Below are 23462 nucleotides of genomic sequence, written 5' to 3'. Positions count from 1 at the left end.
ATTCAGATTTTTAAACCTAACATAATGCCTAACCTTAAATGAAGACAACAAAAAAATTGAATGTTTGTTTTCATATATTGTTTTTACGATAGCCAATGTTGACTTTGTGGCTGTAGTAACTAGTGACAAGCCAACTAGTCAGCCATGTTCTTTTATAGTTAAATGATAATGGTCAGCCACCTCGGTAGCTTGCTAGCTGAAACATTGAAGCTCTTTAGACTCGTTCATGTATATTATCCACTGTGTTTTAAACTCACTTCTTCTGTCGTCTAGCTAGTTATCCCATTTAATTTCATATGTGCTTTGTTGTTATTAGCTAGCTGACTGGTTTAGTTCACTAGCCTAGATAGCTAACTGTTAGCTAACATCTCTGACCATGAGTTCACTGAGCTGCTCTCCTCCTGATAAAGAAGAGGAGGTCTGCTGGACGGAGAAAGAGGGTCTGTGGCTGAATGTTGTCGTAAAAGAAGAAGAGGAAGAGGAGGATGTCACAGTAACAAAAGTAGAGGATGAGGATGTTGCAGTGAAAGAAGAAGAGGACGAGAAAGAGGAGGATTCCGATTTTGGAGAGGAGGGAGAGATAACTGGTATATTGGAAGAAGAAGAAGAGGAGGAGGAGGAGGAGCTGATTAACCCCAGTAAGTAATTTACTGTCTTAAAACAGAAGCACAATGCAGTTGTTGAACTAAAGGGCAACGTCACACAGTAAAGGAGTCCCACTATCAAATCGGCCATTTCTTGTTGTTGCTACAATCAGGGCCAAGTCTTGGTCTTTGGTGTCAGAAGTGATCGGACCTCGCATCCACGACAGTGTGTGTGCTTGGCCAGTGAGCGCGTTCCTGTAGGTAGAGACGCGAGGACAACGCGCTCTTTGAAAGGAGGTAGTAGTGTAACGTCACAAATGACGTTGTATTGCTGCCTTTCGGGGGGGGGGGGTTGCACAATTTGACAACTGAAAAAGGGGGAAGGGAGAAAATGTTAAATTGCACCGCCATCTAACCCTACACCATCCCCCAAAACCCATCTAACCATCCCCCAAACCCATCTAACCCTACACCATCCCCCAAAACCCATCTAACCCTACACCATCCCCCAAAACCCATCTAACTCTACACCATCCCCCAAAACCCATCTAACCCTACACCATCCCCCAAAACCCATCTAACCCTACACCATCCCCCAAACCCATCTAACCCTACACCATCCCCCAAAACCCATCTAACCCTACACCATCCCCCAAAACCCATCTAACCCTACACCATCCCCCAAAACCCATCTAACCCTACACCATCCCCCAAAACCCATCTAACCCTACACCATCCCCCAAAACCCATCTAACCCTACACCATCCCCCTAACCCACCATCCCCCAAACCCATCTAACCCTACACCATCCCCCAAAACCCATCTAACCCTACACCATCCCCCAAAACCCATCTAACCCTACACCATCCCCCAAAACCCATCTAACCCTACACCATCCCCCAAAACCCATCTAACCCTACACCATCCCCCAAAACCCATCTAATCCTACACCATCCCCCAAAACCCATCTAACCCTACACCATCCCCCCCATCTAACCCTACACCATCCCCCAAACCCATCTAACCCTACACCATCCCCCAAAACCCATCTAACCCTACACCATCCCCCAAAACCCATCTAACCCTACACCATCCCCCAAAACCCATCTAACCCTACACCCCCCAAAACCCCTAAAACCCATCCCCCAACCCTACACCATCCCCCAAAACCCATCTAACCCTACACCATCCCCCAAAACCCATCTAACCCTACACCATCCCCCAAAACCCATCTAACCCTACCATCCCCCAAAACCCATCTAACCCTACCATCCCCCAAAACCCAATCCCAATAAATTAACCTTTTTATTTGTTTAACTAGTCAGTTAAGAACAAGTTATTATTTACAATGACGGGCACACCCGGACGATGTTGGGCCAATTGTGCGCCGCCCCTATGGTACTCTCGATCACGGCTGGTTGTGATACAGCCTGGAATCGACCCAGGGTCTGTAGGGTCACCTCTAGCACTGAGATGCAGTGTCTTAGACCGCTGCGCCACTTGGGAGCCAACCCATACCACTACTTTGGCCCTATAGGATCCTACACCAACCCATCCCACTACTTTAACCCTATAGGATCTTACACCATCCCACTACTTTAACCCTATAGGATCCTACACCATCCCACTACTTTAACCCTAAAGGATCCTACACCATCCCACTACTTTAACCCTAAAGGATCCTACACCATCCCACTACTTTAACCCTATAGGATCCTACACCATCCCACTACTTTAACCCTAAAGGATCCTACACCATCCCACTACTTTAACCCTAAAGGATCCTACACCATCCCACTACTTTAACCCTATAGGATCCTACACCATCCCACTACTTTAACCCTAAAGGATCCTACACCATCCCACTACTTTAACCCTAAAGGATCCTACACCATCCCACTACTTTAACCCTAAAGGATCCTACACCATCCCACTACTTTAACCCTATAGGATCCTACACCATCCCACTACTTTAACCCTAAAGGATCCTACACCATCCCACTACTTTAACCCTAAAGGATCCTACACCATCCCACTACTTTAACCCTAAAGGATCCTACACCATCCCACTACTTTAACCCTAAGGATCCTACACCATCCCACTACTTTAACCCTAAAGGATCCTACACCATCCCACTACTTTAACCCTAAAGGATCCTACACCATCCCATCCCACTACTTTAACCCTAAAGGATCCTACACCATCCCACTACTTTAACCCTAAAGGATCCTACACCATCCCACTACTTTAACCCTAAAGGATCCTACACCATCCCACTACTTTAACCCTAAAGGATCCTACACCATCCCATCTACTTTGGCCCTATGGATCCTACACCAACCCATACCACTACTTTAACCCTATAGGATCCTACACCATCCCATACCACTTTTGCCCTATAGGATCCTACACCAAGAATGGATTACTTTGGCCCCTATAGGATCCTACACCATCCCACTACTTTAACCCTAGGACCTACACCATCCCACACTTTGTTCTCAGGATCCTACACCATCCCACTACTTTAACCCTAAAGGATCCTACACTTCCCACTCTTTAACCCAAATGAAAACACTTTAATATACTACTTTAACCCTAAAGGATCCTACATTATCCCACTACTTAAACCCTAAAGGATCCTGACCAACCCACTACTTTAACCCTATTGGATCCTACACCATCCCACTACTTTAACCCTAAAGGATCCTACACCATCCCATACTACTTTGGTAAGTCCATAAGGATCCTTACCAACCCATACCACTACTTTAAGTCAAATGATCCCAAACCCTTAGCCAGTTCTCTTTTAACCCTAAGTCCATTAAGTCATGTTAACCCCATTACATTCACCCTGTTTTCTATCCCAGGTTCTTAACCATCCCACTACTTTAACCCTAAAGGATCCTACACCATCCACTACTTTAACCCTAAACTGGTCCTACACCATCCCACTACTTTAACCCTAAAGGATCCTACACCATCCCACTACTTTAACCCTAAAGGATCCTACACCATCCCACTAGAACCCCATAACATCCTAAACCAAACTAAACCCTAAAGGATCCTACACTTCCAACTACTTTAACCCTAGGATCCTACACCATCCCACACTTTAATAAAGATCCTAACCAGTCCCACTACTTTAACCCTATAGGATCCTCACCATCCCACTACTTTAACCTAGGGATCCTCACCATCCCATCTACTGCGAGGATGGACCCAAACAGGATAAAGTTTAGGGTACAAAATCTTTCAGTTTTTGCATTATTGAGGAAAAAGTTGGTTTCATCAGTTGTCTGGGTGGCTGGTCTTAAACAATGTGTTCTCCTGGGCTTGCGTGATTACATGTGGTCTGTGGTTTCATCAAATGAAAACTGGGTGGCTGGTCTCAGACGAATGTGGAGTAAGTCCTGGGTCTTATGGTTGTGAAATGCACTGGTTCTCAAATTCTACCAAATTCGCATTTACGTTGGAAGCGGAAATGGTAAGAAATTAACATTAGATTCTCTGGCAACAGCTCTGGTGGCATACAGTATATATTTAACCAGTTATTCATAAAATCAATGTTATTTTTTTGTCATTTTACTAGCAGTCAAATTTAAGGAACACTATTGGGACCATTCAACAGCCATACCAGGTTATTACTAAATTTAACCATTGTCCATTCAACAGTCCTCCCTTTCTAAGGTTAAATGAAAAAACTGTGGACCATCTGGGACTATTAACATGTCTGAGGTCATCATTGTCCTTAGGTTATCCTACTAAGTCAAATGAAAACACTGGGACCATTCAACAGTCTAAATTACTTCTAAATCCAGGTTATTATTAAATAACACTGTTTTCCATCTGGGACCAGGTTCTTAAATGTCTGAAAACTGGTTCATATATTGATTACAAATAAACTGTTCATATCTGGGACCATTCAACAGTCTAGATTTAACATAGGTTAAAATACTAAATAAACTGTTCACCATCTGGGACCATTCAACAGTCTAGATTTACCATTTATTACTAAATAAACTTCACCATCTGGGACCATTCAGCAGTCTAGATTTACCAGGTTTTTATTACTAAATAAACTGTTCACCATCTGGGACCATTCAACAGTCTAGATTTGGACCTGGGCTTATTACAAATAAACTGTTTTCATCATCTGGGACTGGTCTCAACAGTCTAGGATTTCCAGGTTATTACTAAATAAACTGTTCACCATCTGGGACCATTCAACAGTCTAGATTTACCAGGTTATTACTAAATAAACTGTTCACCATCTGGGACCATTCAACAGTCTAGATTTACCAGGTTATTACTAAATAAACTGTTTTATTATCTGGGACCATTCAACAGTCTAGATTTACCAGGTTATTACTAAATAAACTGTTCACCATCTGGGACCATTCAACAGTCTAGATTTACCAGGTTATTACTAAATAAACTGTTCACCATCTGGGACCATTCAACAGTCTAGATTTACCAGGTTATTACTAAATAAACTGTTCACCATCTGGGACCATTCAACAGTCTAGATTTACCAGGTTATTACTAAATAAACTGTTCACCATCTGGGACCATTCAACAGTCTAGATTTACCAGGTTATTACTAAATAAACTGTTCACCATCTGGGACCATTCAACAGTCTAGATTTACCAGGTTATTACTAAATAAACTGTTCACCATCTGGGACCATTCAACAGTCTAGATTTACCAGGTTATTACTAAATAAACTGTTCACCATCTGGGACCATTCAACAGTCTAGATTTACCAGGTTATTACTAAATAAACTGTTCACCATCTGGGACCATTCAACAGTCTAGATTTACCAGGTTATTACTAAATAAACTGTTCACCATCTGGGACCATTCAACAGTCTAGATTTACCAGGTTATTACTAAATAAACTGTTCACCATCTGGGACCATTCAACAGTCTAGATTTACCAGGTTATTACTAAATAAACTGTTCACCATCTGGGACCATTCAACAGTCTAGATTTACCAGGTTATTACTAAATAAACTGTTCACCATCTGGGACCATTCAACAGTCTAGATTTACCAGGTTATTACTTGTTGGGGTTCTCAAAATGCTTACAATTGTTGTTTTGATTATTGCTTGAACAGTCGCTAAGATAATATTAGCAAAATACCTGTTTTGGATGCAGCACTTGTTAGGTTGAATGCTGAATGCTGAATGCTAAATGCTAAATGCTGAATGCTAAATGCTGAATGCTAAATGCTAAATGCTGAATGCTGAATGCTCACTGTCAGGCTGATGGAAAAGCCACAGAGCATTTTACTGGTTGTAGTTAGTATTTTTTTAAAGTCTAAAGCGGTTTATTTGAGATGGCACAAACGTTATATTAAGCAGGTGATTCAAACAAGCCTTACAATTATAATCCAAAAGTAGTGTGAACTGCGCTCATAAGCAACCTGTAAATGGAGGCTGTTTTTTCTGTCAACCTATGAGAACTTCCCTGAGTTTTCCCCCACGGTGGTGAATTAGTGAATAGCGACACAGAGCTTAACGGTAGCTGGAAATGGTTAACCTCTCTGGGATATTCGGGACGGTAGCGTCCCACCCTGCCAACAGCCAATGAAAGTGCAGGGCGCCAAATTCAAAACAACAAAAATCTCATAATTAAAATTCCTCAAGCATACAAGTATTTTACACCATTTTAAAGATAACATTCTCGTTAATCCAGCCACAGTGTGATTTCAAAAAGGCTTTACAGCGAAAGCACCACAAACGATTGTTAGGTCACCACCAAGTCACAGAAAAACACAGCCAAAGCAGAAATATAGATAAAATGAATCACTAACCTTTGATGATCTTCATCAGATGACACTCATAGGACTTCATGTTACACAATACATGTATGTTTTGCTCGATAAAGTGCATCTTTATATCCAAAAATCTTATTTTACATTGGCGTGTTATGTTCAGTATTTCCAAAACATGTGACGATTTTGCAGAGAGCCACATCAATTCACAGAAATACTCATTGCCAAGTCAAAAAACACAGCCATTTTCCAGCCAAAGATACATGTATGTTTTGTTCGATAATGTGCATATTTATATCCAAAAATCTCAGTTTACATTGGTGCGTTAAGTGCAGTAATGTTTTGATTCCAAAACATCTGGTGATTTTTGCAGAAATACTCATAATAAACATTGATACAAGATACAACTGTTATACATGGAACTTTAGATAAACTTCTCCTTAATGGAACCACTGTGTCAGATTTTTTAACAACTTTACGGAAAAAGCATACCATGCAATAATCTGAGTACGGCACTCAGAGACCAAAACAGCCAAGCAGATATCTGCCATGTTGTGCAGTCAACATTAGTCAGAAATAACATTATAAATATTCACTTACGTTTGATGATCTTCATCAGAATGCACTCCCAGGAATCCCAGTTCCACAATAAATGTTTGATTTGTTTGATAAAGTTCATAATTTATGTCCAAATACCCCTTTTTGTTATGGCGTTTGGTAAACAAATCCAAACGCGCGTGCAAGTCCACCCGAAAGGTTGGACAAAAAGTTCAAAAAGTTCCGTTACAGTCCGTAGAAAGATGTCAAACGATGTATAGAATCAATCAATCTTCAGGATGTTTTTAACATCCATCTTCAATAATGTTCCACCCGGAGAATTCTTTTGTCTGTAGAAAAGCAATGGAACTCGAGGTAACTCTCACATGACCGCGCGTCATGAGCCCAAGGTACTCTGCCAGACACCTGACTCATTCCCCTCTCATTCAGCCCCCCTTCACAGTAGAAGCCTCAAACAAGGTTCTAAAGACTGTTGACATCTAGTGGAAGCCTTAGGGAGTGCAAGATGACCAATATCCCACTGTATCTTCAATAGGGGCTGAGTTGGAAAACCTACAAGCCTCAGATTTCCCACTTCCTGGTTTGATTTTTCTTAGGTTTTCGCCTGCCATATGAGTTCTGTTATACTCACAGACATCTTTAAAACGTTTTTTAGTTACTTCAGAGTGTTTTCTATCCAAATATACTAATTATATGCATATTCTATCTTTTATGTCTGAGTAGCAGGCAGTTTACTCTGGGCACCTTATTCTTCCAAGCTACTCAATACTGCCTCCCATGTCACCAAGAAGTTAAAGTGAGTTTCCTTGAGTAGCACACCCGGTCTTGCTCCAAAAGTCTGTGGTAATATTTAAAAAAATACAACCTCGCCAATTTCTTTGCTATACGCAGATATACTACATCCGTAACTAAAGGTTTCTGCATTCTCAGGGAGGAGTTTCTGCAACCAAATTGCGTGCGCATTGCACTCGGGCTGAAAGTTTAGCAAACACAGAAAGGGGCCAATATTGATGACCAAAAGTGGTCTGCTACACTGCTTTGAGTTTCTGTAATAACTTGTTTTTTTAGCCTAGAATCATAAATGTTACTTCTGAAGTGAGAGGAAAAATAAGACAGTATTACTGTTGTTGAACCGACTGTCATATTATTTTCATTAGAGATGTAAATTGTTGTACTACAAGGGGCATCACCTTTCAGCTAAAATAAACAGTGGCCCTTTAATCATCTGTCTGACTTTGTTGTTCACACAGGAGAGAGACGGGACTATAGTGGATCCTCTGGGGAGCCTCAACAACATCATGATGCTGAAGAGGCAGAGGAGAGTCTCTCCACATCAGAACACCTCAATAAACACCAACGGAAACCCACAGGGAAGAAACTTCACCACTGCTCTGACTGTGGGAAGAGTTATTCAAGATCAGATTCACTAAAAGTACACCAGAGAATTCACACTGGAGAGACATCTCACTGCTGCTCTGACTGTGGGAAGAGGTTTACCTCTTCAGCAGACCTCAAAAGACATCAGAGAATCCATACAGGAGAGAAACCTTATAGCTGTGATCAATGTGGAAAGAGTTTTAATGTTCCAAGCAGCCTAAAAACACACCAGAGAACACACACAGGGGAGAAACCTTATAGCTGCGCTGACTGTGGGAAGAGTTTCTCAAAATTATATACATTACAATCACACCAGAGAATTCACACTGGAGAGAAACTTTATAGCTGCTCTGACTGTGGGAAGAGTTTTTCAAAATTATATACATTACAATTACACCAGAGAATTCACACTGGAGAGAAACTTTTTAGCTGTGATCAATGTGGGAAAAGGTTTACTCACTCAAGCTGCCTGAAGGTACATCAGAGAACACACACAGGAGAGAAACCTTATAGCTGTGATCAGTGTGAGAAGAAATTTGTTACATCTAGCAGTCTGACTATACACCGGAGATCTCACACAGGAGAGAAACCTTATAGCTGTGATCAATGTGTGAAAAGTTTTACTTCATCTAGCCATCTGACTGTTCACCAGCGGACACACAAGAGAGAAACCTCGTAGCTGTAATCAATGTGGGAAAAGTTTTATCCAAACATCCTGATATCACACCAGAGAACACACACAGGAGAGAATTCTTATAGCTGTGATCAATGTGGAAAGAGATATGCTGGTAAAATTTTGAAAATAGATACATGAAGTTGTTTCATGATATCAATAAAATGTCACAATGTAGAATGTTATTAACATTGTAGTAGGAGTATTTGAATGATGTCACAATGTAGAATCGTAAACGTTTGACCCCCTGTACTATTGATTTCGGCGTGATGTAGATATTAGCCTCGGGATGAATCCAGGCCTCATCAGGGGAAGTAATGAGTACTATTTATTTGATTAACAAAAAAGGTGATTAACAAGAAAAAAAGAGTTGTTACACTTGGCGCCCCATTTGAATGAGAATACAGCACTTCAAAACGTAGCTAGCTGTTTTCTGCAGGTTGTCCTCTAACCAGTGAGGTAAAATATATCTCCCATTTCCGTGTGTTTTTTTAGTTGTGTTAGATTCAACAGCACATACAACCTGATTTCCCCCCTAATAGATGTTGTCAAAACAACAGTGTAATTAATATAATTACTGACTTTATTGTCCCCATGGGGAAATTTACACATTTAAAGTGGCATTTAAATACAAAACAAGATTGACACACACACACACACACACCATCACACACACACACCATCACACTCACACACACACACACACACACACACACACACACACACACACACACACACACACACTCACACACACACACAATACAACTTTCATAACAGTTACATACCTATAAAAATAATAATAGTAAGAAATACAACTCTTTTTTTTAAGAAGAAGAAAAGAGTAGCCTGCTGGCCTTACAGGGTGAATGGGAACATTCGCCGAGCTATTTAGGAGGGATATCACACCTGGCATAAATGATTGTCTCGTTCTGTTTTTCCTGCTGAGGCCCTATACCTGCGCCCAGAGGGGAGGAATTCAAAGTCTTGGGGGTGGCTTGGGTCTAAAATTATGATATGATATGATTACTACTGTGGAACATGTTTATGTTTAACTTTTCAATATCAAAAACTGTTTCTACATATTGGTTATTGATTTGACCAAGTTATAACTGTTCCTCCAAAATAGCAACAACAAATTAGGACTATGCCCGATGTCTAATTATTATTATTATTTTTTAAAGTTTAAAATACTAGTGCATTATTGTCAATACATATGTTTACTAACAATGTTGTAAAACAAGCTTATTTTGGGTTGGATATTACATTATTATTACATTATTACTATTCTTAATATTTTAATCAATGGATTTTCCTTAGAATGATCATTAGTCTTTCATTTTTTTGTAAATATTAATTATTATTTTTATTTTTTCCTGTGAAGCAAAATTTCTGAAATGTGTTTATATAAATAAAGCTTGATTTGAACTTATTGCAAAAACAAATGAACCCAATGACCGACCAATCAACACTTGCAAAACCAACAAAAAAATATGTGCTTGAGGCGTCACTAAAGACACCCTGTTTCGAATCTAGGCTGTATCACAACAGTCCGTGATAGTGAGTCCCATAGGGCGGCGCACAATGGGCCCAGCGTCGTCCAGGTTGTTGTTGGCAGTCTTTGTAAATAATCATTTGTTCTTAACTGACTTGCCTAGTTCAATAAAGGTTTAATTGAAAAAATGAGATGTTTTTTTTAATGAGAAATAGTATAAATTCAGTATATCTTACACTATGTCAAAATAGTGCATACGGTGTAAATGTTATCACTTTTCAACCAATCCAGTACATTTTTTGTTGAAAATTTAGAAATTGTAGTGTAAAATACACTGCTCAAAAAAATAAAGGGAACACTTAAACAACACAATGTAACTCCCAAGTCAATCACACTTCTGTGAAATCAAACTGTCCACTTAGGAAGCAACACTGATTGACAATAAATTTCACATGCTGTTGTGCAAATGGAATAGACAACAGGTGGAAATTATAGGCATTTAGCAAGACACACCCAATAAAGGAGTGGTTCTGCAGGTGGTGACCACAGACCACTTCTCGGTTCCTATGCTTCCTGGCTGATGTTTTGGTCACTTTTGAATGCTGGCGGTGCTTTCACTCTAGTGGTAGCATGAGACGGAGTCTACAACCCACACAAGTGGCTCAGGTAGTGCAGCTCATCCAGGATGGCACATCAATGCGAGCTGTGGCAAGAAGGTTTGCTGTGTCTGTCAGCATAGTGTCCAGAGCATGGAGGCGCTACCAGGAGACAGGCCAGTACATCAGGAGACGTGGAGGCCGTAGGAGGGCAACAACCCAGCAGCAGGACCGCTACCTCCGCCTTTGTGCAAGGAGGTGCAAGAGGATCACTGCCAGAGCCCTGCAAAATGACCTCCAGCAGGCCACAAATGTGCATGTGTCTGCTCAAACGGTCAGAAACAGTCTCTCTAAGGGTGGTATGAGGGCCCGACGTCCACAGGTGGGGGTTGTGCTTACAGCCCAACACCGTGCAGGACGTTTGGCATTTGTCAGAGAACACCAAGATTGGCAAATTCGCCACTGGCGCCCTGTGCTGGGTTCCTCCTAATGCAAGACAATGCTAGACCTCATGTGGCTGGAGTGTGTCAGCAGTTCCTGCAAGAGGAAGGCATTGATGCTATGGACTGGCCCGCCCGTTCCCCAGACCTGAATCCAATTGAGCACATCTGGGATATCATGTCTCGCTCCATCCACCAACGCCACGTTGCACCACAGACTGTCCAGGAGTTGGCGGATGCTTTAGTCCAGGTCTGGGAGGAGATCCCTCAGGAGACCATCCGCCACCTCATCAGGAGCATGCCCAGGCGTTGTAGGGAGGTCATACAGGCACGTGGAGGCCACGCACACTACTGAGCCTCATTTTGACTTGTTTTAAGGACATTACATCAAAGTTGGATCAGCCTCTAGTGTGGTTTTCCACTTTAATTTTGAGTGTCACTCCAAATCCAGACCTCCATGGGTTGATAAATTTGATTTCCATTGATAATTTTTGTGTGATTTTGTTGTCAGCACATTCGACTATGTAAAGAAAAAAGTATTTCATAAGAATATTTCATTCATTCAGATCTAGGATGTGTTATTTTAGTGTTCCCTTTATTTCTTTGAGCAGTGTAGTATATTCTAGAATTCATCCATGAGGTCATAATGATAGTTTAACCAGGCTTCTAGGCTATATAGTATATTCTAGAATTCATCCATGATGTCATAATGATAGTTTAACCAGGTTTCTAGGCTATATAGTATATTCTAGAATTCATCCATGAGGTCATAATGATAGTTTAACCAGGCTATATATTTAGTGTACAAATCCCCATCGACTGGATGAGTTACCATTTCGTTTGGAAATGATCCAACCATTATGTAGGTTGGTGGAAATGATCCAACCATTATGTAGGTTGGTGGAAATGATCCAACCATTATGTAGGTTGGTGGAAATGATCCAACCATTATGTAGGTTGGTAGAAATGATCCAACCATTATGTAGGTTGGTGGAAATGATCCAACCATTATGTAGGTTGGTGGAAATGATCCAACCATTATGTAGGTTGGTGGAAATGATCCAACCATTATGTAGGTTGGTTGGTGGAAATGATCCAACCATTATGTAGGTTGGTAGGTTGAAATGATCCAACCATTATGTAGGTTGGTGGAAATGATCCAACCATTATGTAGGTTGGTGGAAATGATCCAACCATTATGTAGGTTGGTGGAAATGATCCAACCATTATGTAGGTTGGTGGAAATGATCCAACCATTATGTAGGTTGGTAGAAATGATCCAACCATTATGTAGGTTGGTGGAAATGATCCAACCATTATGTAGGTTGAGGGGATCCAACCATTATGTAGGTTGTGGAAATGATCCAACCATTATGTAGGTTGGTGGAAATGGTAAACTTATGTATTGGTGGAAATGATCCAACCATTGATCCAACCATTAGTAGGTTGGTAAATAGAATCCAGTGGGTAAATGATCCAACCATTATGTAGGTTGTGAGCCTATGATCCAACCACTTAGAATACTATAAGATGCAAGTGTCTAGGTTTAAATGATGCAACTATTATTAAGGCTGAGGAACAAGGAGCTAATATTGAGTTAGAGACTGAGAATACGTTCTAATATTTAAAAAATAATAATAATAAATTAAAAACAATATTTAACTAGGCAAGTCAGTTAAGAACAAATTCTTATTTTTAATGACAGCCTAGGAATAGTGGGTTAACTGCCTTTTCAGGGGCAGAACAATAGATTTTTACCTTGTCAGCTCAGGGGTTTGAACTTGCAACCTTCCGGTTACTAGTCCAACGCTCTAACCACTAGGCTACCCTGCCGCCCCAAATATGCTAATATCTTAATATTGATGTCTTAGCATTAAATGATTGAGATAACCTTAGCTCAGAGATGCACCGTTAGAGACTGAGAATAGATTCTAATATGTGTCCAGTGCGTTGTTCAATACCCCATAATGACATCACAATACCCCATGATGACATCACAATACCCCATGATGACAAAGCAAAAACAGATTTGTAGATTGTTTTGCAAATTTATATATAAAAAAAAAACATGTTTTAAACTTTATCACATTTACATACAGTACCAGTCAAAGGTTTGGACACCTACTCATTCCAGGGTTTTTCTTTATTTAGACTATTTTCTACATTGTAGAATAATAATAATAGTGAAGACATCAAAACTATGAAATAACACATGGAATCATGTAGTAACCAAAAAAGTGTTAAACAAATCTAAATATCAAATCTAAACAGACAGAACAATGAGCTGTTTCACCTGACGTATAAATGGGAGGCATCCGGTTGACGGTTTTCACTCACAACCAGATGTGGTGATGAGAGGAAGCCCAGTGGTAGAAGATGGAGCAAGATGGATTCTGGCCGACATTCACTCACAACCATATATGGTGATGAGAGGAAGCCCAGTGGTAGAAGATGGAGCAAGATGATGTGTTGCTGACGTCAGCCACCGAGCTGAAGACCATAAAGACCTACATATTATATTATTATATATATTATAGGCAACCAGATCGTGACTACAACTAAGTCTTTAACCACAATGTATTGTTACACTGGTGAGTAAAAACGCATGCTTCCTACACTTTAAATTGTTATCTGAAAATAAAATAGATACATTTTACTCATCTGCGTTACCCCCTCCAGTCAGCAGATGGCGGTCTGGGAATTTAAGGCGATGCTGTTGGTGTGACGTATAATGTAGTGGACGGAACTCTTCTTTCAACAGCAGCAACAGTTCGTCAGACACCTCGGTAGCTTGATAGACAAAATAGACGAACCAATAAAGCTCTTTAGTCGCTTTAGTGTATATTTGACACTGTGTTTTAAACACACTTCTGTCGTCGACCAAGTTATCCGATTTAATTTCATATTTACGGTGGTGTTATTGGTTAAGTTACGTTTTATTAAGTTAGCATTAGCCTAGCTAGCTAACATCTCCGACCATGAGTTCACTAAGCTGCTCTCCTCCTGATAAAGAAGAGGTGGTCTGCTGGACGGAGAAAGAAGCTCTGGTGAAAGAGGAAGAGGAAGATGTTACAAGCGAGGCTGTTTCAGTGAAAGAAGAGGAAGACTCGTTCAAAGTAAAAAAGGAGGATGAAGAGGGGGATGTTACAATACAAAAGCAAGTAGAGGGTGAGGCTGTTACAGTGAAAGAAGAGGAAGACTCGTTCAGAGTGAAAGAGGAAGAGGATTTTACAGTAAAAGAAGAGGAGGATGCAGTTTTTGGAGTGAAAGAGGAGGAGGGGGAGATGACTGTTACATCGAAAAAAGAGGAGGAGGAAACTGGATATCTGGGCCCGGTTTCCCAAAGTCATCTTAAGGCGTCCAATGGTTCTAACGATGAACTTAACCGTGAAATGGTTTTGAGAAACCGTTCCCTGATTAACAGTAGTAAGTACTGTCTTAAATACAGAGGCACAAACTCTGCAGTTGAACTGATGTTTGGTTTTGATCGGGACACATGCTAAGATGGCTAGCTGGCTAGACATTATTAAATGATGGTTAGATAGCTAGACATTATTAAATGATAGTTTTGATAGCTCGCTACTGGGTTATAGATTGAGGTAGTTTATTTGCATGTTCAACTAGCTGGCTAGCTAGATTCATATATTTTACATCTATCTACAGTCTGAATGGTCTGGAGCCTGGTGTTGTTGTGAACCAGGTTACAGTCTGAATGGTCTAGAGCCTGGTGTTGTTGTGAACCAGGTTACAGTCTGAATGGTCTGGGGCCTGGTGTTGTTGTGAACCAGGTTACAGTCTGAATGGTCTGGAGCCTGGTGTTGTTGTGAACCAGGTTACAGTCTGAATGGTCTGGAGCCTGGTGTTGTTGTGAACCAGGTTACAGTCTGAATGGTCAATGTTGTTGTGAACCAGGTTACAGTCTGAATGGTCTAGAGCCTGGTGTTGTTGTGAACCAGGTTACAGTCTGAATGGTCTAGAGCCTGGTGTTGTTGTGAACCAGGTTACAGTCTGAATGGTCTGGAGCCTGGTGTTGTTGTGAAGCAGGTTACAGTCTGAATGGTCTAGAGCCTGGTGTTGTTGTGAACCAGGTTACAGTCTGAATGGTCTGGAGCCTGGTGTTGTTGTGTACCAGGTTATCTGAATGGTTTAGAGCCTGGTGTTGTTAAACCAGGTTTACAGTCTGAATGGTCTAGAGCCTGGTGTTGTTGTGAACCAGGTTACAGTCTGAATGGTCTGGAGCCTGGTGTTGTTGTGAACCAGGTTACAGTCTGAATGGTCTGGAGCCTGGTTTGTTGTGAACCAGGTTACATTGTGAATAATCTGGAGCCTGGTGTTGTTGTGAGACATCAAAACAGAATGGTCTAGACCTGGTGTTGTAGTGAACCAGGTTACAGTCTGAATGGTCTGGAGCCTGGTGTTGTTGTGAACCAGGTTACAGTCTGTTCTAGAGCCTGGTGTTGTTGTGAACCAGGTTACAGTCTGAATGGTCTAGAGCCTGGTGTTGTTGTGAACCAGGTTACAGTCTGAATGGTCTGGAGCCTGGTGTTGCGGTTGTGAATCAGGTTACAGTTTGAATGGTCTAAAGCCTGGTGTTGTTGTGAACCAGGTTACAGTCTGAATGGTCTAGAGCCTGGTGTTGTTGTGAACCAGGTTACAGTCTGAATGGTCTGGAGCCTGGTGGTAGAACCAGGTTACAGTCTGAATGGTCTGGAGCCTGGTGTTGTTGTGAACCAGGTTACAGTTTGAATGGTCTGGAGCCTGGTGATGAGAACCAGGTTACAGTCTGAATGGTCTAGAAGATGTTGTTGTGAACCAGAGCAAGATGGTGTTGTTGTGAACCAGGTTACAGTCTGAATGGTCTGGGGCCATGGTCTGAATGTTGTTGTGAAGCCAGGTTACAGTCTGAATGGTCAAGAGCCTGGTGTTGTTGTGAACCAGGTTACAGTCTGAATGGTCTGGAGCCTGGTGTTGTTGTGAACCAGGTTACAGTCTGAATGGTCTGGAGCCTGGTGTTGTTGTGAACCAGGTTACAGTCTGAATGGTCTGGAGCCTGTGTTGTTGTGAACCAGGTTACAGTCTGAATGGTCTGGAGCCTGGTGTTGTTTGAACCAGGTTACAGTGGAATGGTCTGGAGCCTGGTGTTGAGTGAACCAGGTTACAGTCTGAATGGTCTAGAGCCTGGTGTTGTCTGAACCAGGTTACAGTCTGAATGGTCTGGAGCCTGGTGTTGTTGTGAACCATTACAGTTTGAATGGTCTGGAGCCTGGTGTTGTTGTGAACCAGGTTACTCCAGGTTACAGTCTGAATGGTCTGGAGCCTGGTGTTGTTGTGAATTTACAGTCTGAATGGTCTGGAGCCTGGTGTTGTGTGAACCAGGTTACAGTCTGAATGGTCTGGAGCCTGGTGTTGTTGTGAACCAGGTTACAGTCTGAATGGTCAGCCTGGTAGCAGTTACAGTGTGAATGGTCTAGCCTGGTGTTGTTGTGAACCAGGTTACAGTCTGAATGGTCTGGAGCCTGGTGTTGCTGTGAACCAGGTTACAGTCTGAATGGTCTAGAGCCTGGTGTTGTTGTGAACCAGGTTACAGTCTGAATGGTCTAGAGCCTGGTGTTGTTGTGAACCAGGTTACAGTCTGGGTCTGAGCCTGGTGTTGTTGTGAACAGGTTACAGTTTGAATGGTCTAAAGCCTGGTGTTGTTGTGAACCAGGTTACAGTCTAATGGTCTAGAGCCTGGTGTTGTTGTGAACCAGGTTACAGTCTGAATGGTCTGGAGCCTGGTGTTGTTGTGAACCAGGTTACAGTCTGAATGGTCTGGAGCCTGGTGTTGATTAACCAGGTTACAGTTTGAATGGTCTGGAGCCTGGTGTTGTTGTGAACCAGGTTACAGTCTGAATGGTTAGAGCCTGGTGTTGTTGTGAACCAGGTTACAGTCTGAATGGTCTGTTCTGGTGTAAAAAGGAACCAGGTTACAGTCTGAATGGTCTGGGGCCTGGTGTTGTTGTGAACAGGTTACAGTCTGAATGGTCTAGAGCCTGGTGTTGGTGAACCAGGTTACAGTCTGAATGGTCTGGAGCCTGGTGTTGTTGTGAACCAGGTTACAGTCTGAATGGTCTGGAGCCTGGTGTTGTTGTGAACCAGGTTACAGTCTGAATGGTCTGGAGCCTGGTGTTGTTGTGAACCAGGTTACAGTCTGAATGGTCTGGAGCCTGGTGTTGTTGTGAACCAGGTTACAGTCTGAATGGTTTAGAGCCTGGTGTTGTTGTGAACCAGGTTACAGTCTGAATGGTCTAGAGCCTGGTGTTGTTGTGAACCAGGTTATCTGAATGGTCTGGGCCTGGTGTTTTGTGAACCAGGTTACAGTCTGAATGGTCTGAGCCTGGTGTTGTTGTGAACCAGGTTACAGTCTGAATGGTCTGAGCCTGGTGTTGTTGTGAACCAGATTACAGTGTGATGGTCTTTGGTGTTGTTGTGAACCAGGTTACAGTCTGAATGGTCTGGAGCCTGGTGTTGTTGTGAACCAGGTTACAGTCTGAATGGTCTAGAGCCTGGTGTTGTTGTGAACCAGGTTACAGTCTGAATGGTCTAGAGCCTGGTGTTGTTGTGAACCAGGTTACAGTCTGAATGGTCTGGAGCCTGGTGTTGTTGTGAATCAGGTTACAGTGAATGGTCTAAAGCCTGGTGTTGTTGTAACCAGGTTACAGTCTGAATGGTCTAGAGCCTGGTGTTGTTGTGAACCAGGTTACAGTCTGAATGGTCTGGAGCCTGGTGTTGTTGTGAACCAGGTTACAGTCTGAATGGTCTGGAGCCTGGTGTTGTTGTGAACCAGGTTACAGTCTGAATGGTCTGGAGCCTGGTGTTGTTGTGAACCAGGTTACAGTCTGAATGGTCTAGAGCCTGGTGTTGTTGTGAACCAGGTTACAGTCTGAATGGTCTGGAGCCTGGTGTTGTTGTGAACCAGGTTACAGTCTGAATGGTCTGGGGCCTGGTGTTGTTGTGAACCAGGTTACAGTCTGAATGGTCTAGAGCCTGGTGTTGTTGTGAACCAGGTTACAGTCTGAATGGTCTGGAGCCTGGTGTTGTGTGAACCAGGTTACAGTCTGAATGGTCTGGAGCCTGGTGTTGTTGTGAACCAGGTTACAGTCTGAATGGTCTGGAGCCTGGTGTTGTTGTGAACCAGGTTACAGTCTGAATGGTCTGGAGCCTGGTGTTGTTGTGAACCAGGTTACAGTCTGAATGGTCTGGAGCCTGGTGTTGTTGTGAACCAGGTTACAGTCTGAATGGTCTGGAGCCTGGTGTTGTTGTGAACCAGGTTACAGTCTGAATGGTCTGAGCCTGGTGTTGTTGTGAACCAGGTTACAGTCTGAATGGTCTGGAGCCTGGTGTTGTTGTGAACCAGGTTACAGTTTGAATGGTCTGGAGCCTGGTGTTGTTGTGAACCAGGTTACAGTCTGAATGGTCTAGAGCCTGGTGTTGTTGTGAACCAGGTTACAGTCTGAATGGTCTGGAGCCTGGTGTTGTTGTGAACCAGGTTACAGTCTGAATGGTCTGGAGCCTGGTGTTGTTGTGAACCAGGTTACAGTCGAATGGTCTAGAGCCTGGTGTTGTTGTGAACCAGGTTACAGTCTGAATGGTCTGGGTTAGCCTTACAGTCTGAAGCCTGGTGTTGTGTGAATCAGATTACAGTGTGAATGGTCTAGAGCCTGGTGTTGTGTGAACCAGGTTACAGTCTGAATGGTCTGGAGCCTGGTGTTGTTTACAGTCTGAATGGTCTAGAGCCTGGTGTTGTTGTGAACCAGGTTACAGTCTGAATGGTCTAGAGCCTGGTGTTGTTGTGAACCAGGTTACAGTCTGAATGGTCTGGAGCCTGGTGTTGTTGTGAATCAGGTTACAGTTTGAATGGTCTAAAGCCTGGTGTTGTTGTGAACCAGGTTACAGTCTGAATGGTCTAGAGCCTGGTGTTGTTGTGAACCAGGTTACAGTCTGAATGGTCTGGAGCCTGGTGTTGTTGTGAACCAGGTTACAGTCTGAATGGTCTGGAGCCTGGTGTTGTTGTGAACCAGGTTACAGTTTGAATGGTCTGGAGCCTGGTGTTGTTGTGAACCAGGTTACAGTCTGAATGGTCTAGAGCCTGGTGTTGTTGTGAACCAGGTTACAGTCTGAATGGTCTGGAGCCTGGTGTTGTTGTGAACCAGGTTACAGTCTGAATGGTCTGGGGCCTGGTGTTGTTGTGAATCAGGTTACAGTCTGAATGGTCTAGAGCCTGGTGTTGTTGTGAACCAGGTTACAGTCTGAATGGTCTGGAGCCTGGTGTTGTTGTGAACCAGGTTACAGTCTGAATGGTCTGGAGCCTGGTGTTGTTGTGAACCAGGTTACAGTCTGAATGGTCTGGAGCCTGGTGTTGTTGTGAACCAGGTTACAGTCTGAATGGTCTGGAGCCTGGTGTTGTTGTGAACCAGGTTACAGTCTGAATGGTCTGGAGCCTGGTGTTGTTGTGAACCAGGTTACAGTTTGAATGGTCTGGAGCCTGGTGTTGTTGTGAACCAGGTTACAGTCTGAATGGTCTAGAGCCTGGTGTTGTTGTGAACCAGGTTACAGTCTGAATGGTCTGGAGCCTGGTGTTGTTGTGAACCAGGTTACAGTCTGAATGGTCTGGAGCCTGGTGTTGTTGTGAACCAGGTTACAGTCTGAATGGTCTAGAGCCTGGTGTTGTTGTGAACCAGGTTACAGTCTGAATGGTCTGGAGCCTGGTGTTGTTGTGAACCAGGTTACAGTCTGAATGGTCTGGAGCCTGGTGTTGTTGTGAACCAGGTTACAGTCTGAATGGTCTGGAGCCTGGTGTTGTTGTGAACCAGGTTACAGTCTGAATGGTCTGGAGCCTGGTGTTGTTGTGAACCAGGTTACAGTCTGAATGGTCTGGAGCCTGGTGTTGTTGTGAACCAGGTTACAGTCTGAATGGTCTGGAGCCTGGTGTTGTTGTGAACCAGGTTACAGTCTGAATGGTCTGGAGCCTGGTGTTGTTGTGAACCAGGTTACAGTCTGAACCCCCCGGGACTGGACACGACCCGGCAAACATATATTTTTTGGAGAAGATCATGACTTTTGCTTCGGGTTTCAGCAACTGTAATAATGTATTTATAGTCTAGAGTCGTCCACTATACTACTGTGGAAACAATAATACAAAACATGTCTGTTGTTGCTCACTTGACTGTCTTTTTAAGATAATAGTCAAATAAGTTTCTAAAAGCATTTAAACATTCATTAAGGATGTAAAGTATGACGACATGGGACATCACCTTTCAGCTAAAAGACTTCTGCTGTTGTGGGCCTTTCTTTAACCATCTGTCTGACTTTGTTGTTCATACAGGAGAGAGACCTGACTATCGGGGATCATCTGGAGAGCCTCAACAACATCATGATGCTGACGAGGCAGAGGACAGTCTCTCCACATCAGAACACCTCAAGAAACACCAACGGAAACCCACAGGGAAGAAACTTCACCGCTGCTCTGACTGTGGGAAGAGTTATTCAAGATCAGATTCACTAAAAGTACACCAGAGAATTCACACAGGGAAGAAATCTCACTGCTGCTCTGACTGTGGGAAGACTTACTCAAGATCAGATTCACTAAAAGTACACCAGAAAAAACACATTGGAGAGAAACCTCACTGCTGCTCTAATTGTGGGAAGAGTTGCACCTCTTTAGCAACCCTAAAAATACACCAGAGAATCCATAGAAGAGAAAAACCTTATAGTTGCTCTGATTGTGGGAAGTGTTTTGTTTTGTCGGGACATTTAAAATCACACCAGAGAACACACACAGGACAGAAACCTTTTAGTTGTCATCTATGTGGGAGGAGTTTTAGGCACTTAAGCAGCCTGATAGTACACCAGAGAATACACACAGGAGAGAAACCTTACCAATGCTCTGACTGCGGGAAGAGTTTTGTTTCGTCAGGACTTTTAAAATCACACCAGAGAACACACACAGGAGAGAAACCTCATAGCTGTGATCAATGTGACAAGAGATACTCTGATAAAAGATCTCTGGTTAAACATCAGACAATTCATACATGAAGGAGTTGTTCAATGTGAGACGAGTTTTACTGAATCTAGAGAGCTGACTTTGCACCAGAGAAAACACACAGGAAATAAACTTTAAACACTGACTGTGGGAAGAGTTTTGTTTAATCAGGACTTTTTAAAATCACACCAGAGAACACACACAGGAGAGAAACATCATAGCTGTGCTCAATGTGACAAGAGATACGTTATATCAATGAAAAAAAAATGTCACAATGCAATAGGAGTAGGATAATGATGTCATAATGAAGAACCCCTAAATGTTTGCCCTGTTCTATTGATTTCATTGATTGAAATGAAAGATTAACTATTTATGTGATTAACCAAAAAGTGACTGACAAAAAGTGTTGCGTTATGAAAAGAAAACTACGTTGTAGTTGAAAATATTTAGTTTTTTTCAATGACTTTAAAACATCTTAATTTCAACGTACTTGCAGCCTGGACGCAGTTTAATAAATTGAGTCTATAATCAATTTTTATTAACAATCCTACATCAATCCAGTATTTCTTGACAACATTCAAGAGCTAATTGTCTTTATTCCACTACTGAAGAAGCATGACTCAAATCACCTCATATTTCAAACATTCAGCCTGACAAAATATACATGTTTTATTATTCCATGCCTCAACATTAAGTGAATTATTACCAACACATATTAACAAAGCGGTGTACATTTGGTTTTGATATTTCGTAATATTAGCATTTTTCTAACACTTAGTTGCGTAAATAATTATGATTAATAACAGAATTTTATTGGTACAATTATATTGTTTTCCTGACAATGTAGTAAAACGAGCTTATATTTCTGGTTGGATATTACATCCTATTCTTACTATTTTAATCAATATCTTTTCCTTAGAATGATCATTAGTCTCAGTTTCATTGTTATTCCTTTTCAGCTTTTATTGTTTTTCTTTAGTATTTATCCTTATGATTGTAGTAAATATTACAGATATTATTTTCCTTTAGTATTTATCCTTATGATTGTAGTAAATATTACAGTTATTGTTCATTAGTCTTTCAGTTTTTATTGTCATCGTTTGTATTCATTTTTTTCCTCTGAAGCCCCATTGTGTTGTATTCCATGTCTGAAATGTGCTGTATAAATAAAGCTTGATTTGATTTGAATATATTACAAAACAAATTAACACAATTTCCGACTTTAACCAATCCAGTGCATTTTTTGTTGAATATGAAAAAATGTTGAAATCAACAATACTTCAAAGGATCAAACTACTGAAAACTGAAACAGACAAATGGATCAAACAGATCAATCCCACTTTTCCAGCCTGCTGAAGGTGTGGTGGAGTGGTGAACACCACCCCCGACTCTACCAGGGGCTTGAGGTGGTCTCCCACAGCTCTGCTTATGTCATGTTCTGTGGCCTTGCCGTTCCATTTCTTGACTGCCCCTGCAACACAGAAAGAAATATATTTAGTCATATTATATAAAACATTAAAAGTAATTAATATGGAGCGTCTATGGCCTCAGTTACACCTGGCACCTAAATGTGACTTCTGTCATCTGATCACTCCAAGCTGCATTAGGTCTGGATGCACAAAAATCACGATGTGCTGCATTAGGTTTAGATCTGCCAGGATGGGCATTGTGTTTGGAATTGCCAGAGTATCTGTGACCAACAGGTCACAGATACTAAGGGGACATAAATATTTACCATCTAAACTGTGTGTGACCTCTCACCTCTCTGGCTGTAGAAGTGTTCTTCCTAACCAGTCCCTCAACAGCTCTCTGACTGAGCTCCACCCTCACTGGGTCTTCAGAGGAGAGGAAGGCTGAGGAGGGATGGAAGGATGAATGGATCAATCAGTCAACAAGTCAGTAATGTAAAGAGAGTGTTGATCATCTCCCACCCATGGAGAG

The 23462-nt window shown here is 42.0% G+C and overlaps 1 protein-coding gene and 1 pseudogene across 1 annotated transcript in view; both read left to right on the top strand.

The window, feature by feature from the left end:
* The window catches only part of LOC127928893 (acidic leucine-rich nuclear phosphoprotein 32 family member B-like), a 75627-nt gene that overhangs the window by 38796 nt on the left and 13369 nt on the right, over positions 1 to 23462 (top strand). The window lies entirely within an intron of this gene.
* Positions 136 to 22747, top strand: LOC127928897 (zinc finger protein 436-like; annotated as a pseudogene).

Source organism: Oncorhynchus keta, unplaced genomic scaffold (assembly GCF_023373465.1).
Source record: "Oncorhynchus keta strain PuntledgeMale-10-30-2019 unplaced genomic scaffold, Oket_V2 Un_scaffold_4394_pilon_pilon, whole genome shotgun sequence".
In the NCBI taxonomy this organism is placed as follows: domain Eukaryota; kingdom Metazoa; phylum Chordata; class Actinopteri; order Salmoniformes; family Salmonidae; genus Oncorhynchus; species Oncorhynchus keta.
Note: the sequence above shows the minus strand (reverse complement) of the source record. Positions and strands in the feature narration are given on the sequence as shown.